Here is a 3,980-nt window from a genome sequence, read left to right as displayed (position 1 = left end):
TTCTTAACTCTAAAGTCAAGGGTGTACTGCTCTGAGATGAATAGGTCTAGGAAGTCAGATGATACCACCAGGATTTTCTCTCATTCTCTCAGATCTGCTTTCTGCTATGTTGGCTTCATTTCTTGAACTGCAGACAAGCTGAGATATAGCTGCACAGAGTTTCAGCCTTATAATACCACAGTTTACCAACCCAAATGAAATAGAGGCTTTCTTCTAGCAACTTCCCAGGAAAATGTTCTGATTAGCCCAACTTGAGTCATGTGACTACCACTTGCCTAATCACTGTGGCTGTGCAGACAGATTATTACGAGTGGTTAGGCCTGGGTAACTTGCCTACGCCTTTGACAGAGGAAAGTACCCTAGAAATTAAATGATTAAGGTAAAGGAGACACAGTTCCACAATAGACAAAAGGATGCTGTCACTGGAAAGGGAAGAAAGGATGCTAGACAGACAAAAATACCAGATGTCTATGTCATCTGCTTACAATATTTAATGACTGGTTTCCTCCAGTTGCAGTGCTATGATTTCCTTAAGTGTTCTGCTACCATTGAACTTTAAAGTGATTTGACATATTTTTCCATTGTAAAAGCAGTGTTCTTTTTCAGTGCCTTCTGAATGACTTCTAATAAATTTCCCATCCGTTTTCTAAAACGGGGGCCCTTGGTTTGAATTCTGAACTACAAGACTTAAATGGAATGATTTACCACCTAATTTAAGGCCATTCAGTTTTGCTTTATCCCCTTTTGCTTTTATACTTCCATTATAATCATTCCATCTGTGATTATACCAACTGTTGTGGCAGTGTCTGCTCCAGCTGCATGGGCACATTTGAATACATTAGTGTGCTATGTCAGTGGTTTGGGAAATTTTTTATGGTACCATGAAGATTTATTTCTAATTCTTGTAGGACCTGCTTTATTATTTCTTTTAACTATTAACCTCAAAAACAATATTCTTCAATGTTAAGCCTTTAGACCTGTACATGCACTTAAAATACAGGATCACTCTAATATCCTAATGTCTGTGAAATATGCCTCTGGTTGTTTTATTACTATGAAATCTATCTACCTCATTTACCTGTTTGAATTTACTTCTCCATATTTTAAGGTCTAGCTCAAATGTTACTCCCTTTTACATAATTTAGTTAAACAATATTAATCAAGCGAATGTTAAATAGTAAAAGTGAAATTACATGAAAAGCTCTACATTTTGCATATTTAAACTGTTTTTCATTGTTTTGTATGCTGTTGAAGGTGGGACCCACTTTTGAATCTTCTTTTAGTGGTGGAATGGGGTACATGTTGTTCATGAGTGTCACTCATATTGAATTTATGATTTGTCCAAGTGAATTTATGAACAGTAGCTAGCGCTGTTGCTGGAGGGTCATCTGTGAATGCAGCCAGTGATAGCATTTGAGGGGCTCCATGTTTCTACCCACATCCCATAATGTGGATTTTTGCAACTTATTTCAGTAGTATATACAAAAAGCTGCTTGTTGCCTTCATAATATTTGTTTCCATATTTGTCTTTCCCTATTGTGAACCCCCAAAATCTAAGATAGGTCTCAGTCAGTTTAGGAGGTTTATCTTGCCAGGTTAAGGATGCGCACCCGTGACAACCTCTGGAGGTCCTGATGGCATGTGCCCAAGGGGCACAACTTGGTTTTATACATTTTAGGGAGACATGAGCTATCAATCGATACATGTAAGATGAACATTGGTTCAGTCTGGAAAGGTGGGACAACTGGAAGTGGCAAGGTAGATAGGGGACAAACAATTGCATTCTTCTGAGTTTCTGATTAGCCTTTCCAAAGGAGGCAATCAAATGTGCATTTATTTCAATGAGCAGAAAGATGACTTTGAACAGAATGGGAGGCAGGTTTGCCCAAGCAGTTCCCAGCTTGACTGTCCTCATAGCTTAGTGATTTTGGGGTCCCAAGATTTCTTTTCCTTTCTTATAACATACCAACTTTCACATTTGCCCTGAAGAAAATCTGTGGAGAGTTGCAGAAACTACTGTGGCCATAACCTGTTGTGGTCCACGCTGTAAGACTTGCAAGAACTTCATCTTGTCCCATAAGATGCAATTTTTTTTTTTTTTGAGACGGCGTTTCCATCTCGTCGCCCAGGCTGGAGTGCAGTGGTGTGATATCGTTTCACTGCAACCTCCACCTCCCGGGTTCAAGTGATTCTCCTGCCTCAGCCTCCCGAGCAACTGAAATTACAGGCACCTGCCACCACATCTGGCTAATTTTTTGTATTTTTAGTAGAGATGGGGTTTTGCCATGTTAGGCAGGCTGGTCTCGAACTCCTGACCTCAGGTGATCCACCTGCCTCAACCTCCCAAAGTGCTGGGATTACAGGTGTGAACCACCACGCCCAGCCAAATATGCAATTTCTTGTATCACTTTGTTCAATTTGTTTTCTCCCTTCTCATTGCACTCAGTAAATCTACATTGTATCCAAGAAGTAATGAAATAAGTGGTATGGTACCACTAATTTAGGCTTCTGCAATGATCATGGACTTGTCTCTCAGTGAATCATAGGTAGCGATAGTCTACAAAATACGTAGTCATTAAGGAAGCGTCAGAGGCTTTTGAACCAGAGCAACTCCCATCTTGAAGAGGGGCTGGGTGAAATGAGGCTGAGACCTACTGGGCTTCATTCTTAGGAGGCTAAGGCATTCTTAGTCATAGGTTAAGATAAGAGGTCGGCAGAAGACACAGGTCATAAAAACTTGCAGATAAAACAGGTTGCAGTAAAGAAGCGATAGAAACTGTGTCTCAAAAAAAAAAAAAGGTGTCATATCTGCATATAACATACACCCTCCTGTTATATCATCTCTCTAGATTACTTATAATACCTAATATAATGTAAATGCTATGTAAGTGGTTGTTTTACTATATTTTTAAATTTATATCGTGTTTTATTGTTTTTTTAAAAATGTTTTTCAAATACTTTTGATCTGCTCTTGGTTGAATCTGCGGTTGTGGAAGACTTGAATGTGGAGGGCAAACTCTACTTCCCTTTGAGTATATTATTTAGACATTTAAACTTCTTTAAAAAACCTACGAATGAATAAAAATATTCCATGTGTTAGGAATATGAGGAAAAGTATAACAAGATCATTTTGTGTAACTTTTTTTTTTTTTGAGACAGAGTCTTGCTCTGTCAGCCAGGCTGGAGTGCAGTGGTGTAATCTTGGCCCTCTGTAGTTTTGACCTCCTGGGCTTAGGTGATCCTTCCACCTCAGCCTCCCAGGTAGCTGGGACTGCAAGCATGCACCACCACACTGGCTAATATTTGTGTTTGGGTATTGTACATGGGGTTTCACCATGTAGCTCAAGCTGGTCTTGAACTCCTGGGCTCAAGCAAACCACCTACCTCGGTCTCCCAAAGTGCTGGGACTGCAGTCGTGAGCCACTGTACCTGGCCATTTTGTATAGCTTAAGCCTTTGCCTCTGAGATTAAGGTAACGTACAATTCTTATGTAAAATAAGGTATTATAAATGGCCTAAAATGTTTCCTTTGTGATATTTAGTAATATAGTTTCTCCACATTCCTAAATCATTTTGAATAAATGTTGATTATTATCTCATGTAGGGCTGATCACATCACCTTTTTCCAGAATAATTTTATTATAAAATATAATAACGAAGGATGTGAGGGCGATCTGGCTGCGACAACCCCATTGATTGCCAGGGTTGATTCGGCTGATCTGGCTGGCTAGGCAGGTGTCTCCTTCCTCCCTCACCGCTCCATGTACGTCCCTCCCGAAGCTGCGCGCTCGGTCGAACAGGACGACCATCCCCGATAGAGGAGGACCGTTCTTCGGTCAAGGGTATATGAGTAGCTGCGCTCCCTTGCTAGAACCTCCAAACAAGCTCTCAAGGTCCATTTGTAGGAGAACGTAGGGTAGTCAAGCTTCCAAGACTCCAGACACATCCAAATGAGGCGCTGCATGTGGCAGTCTGCCTTTC

The 3,980-nt window shown here is 40.6% G+C and overlaps 1 long non-coding RNA gene across 2 annotated transcripts in view; it reads right to left on the bottom strand.

The window, feature by feature from the left end:
* The window catches only part of LOC108303764, a 36,130-nt gene that overhangs the window by 15,507 nt on the left and 16,643 nt on the right, over window positions 1-3,980 (bottom strand). For both annotated transcript variants that reach the window (XR_005200092.1, XR_001824968.2), the window contains one exon: window positions 3,685-3,957. This is a non-coding gene — a long non-coding RNA (uncharacterized LOC108303764). The remainder of the gene's footprint in view (window positions 1-3,684; window positions 3,958-3,980) is intronic.

The sequence above is a fragment of the Cebus imitator genome, unplaced genomic scaffold (assembly GCF_001604975.1).
Source record: "Cebus imitator isolate Cc_AM_T3 unplaced genomic scaffold, Cebus_imitator-1.0 Scaffold50, whole genome shotgun sequence".
In the NCBI taxonomy this organism is placed as follows: Eukaryota; Metazoa; Chordata; class Mammalia; order Primates; family Cebidae; genus Cebus; species Cebus imitator.
This window is presented reverse-complemented; position numbering and strand designations above follow the sequence as displayed.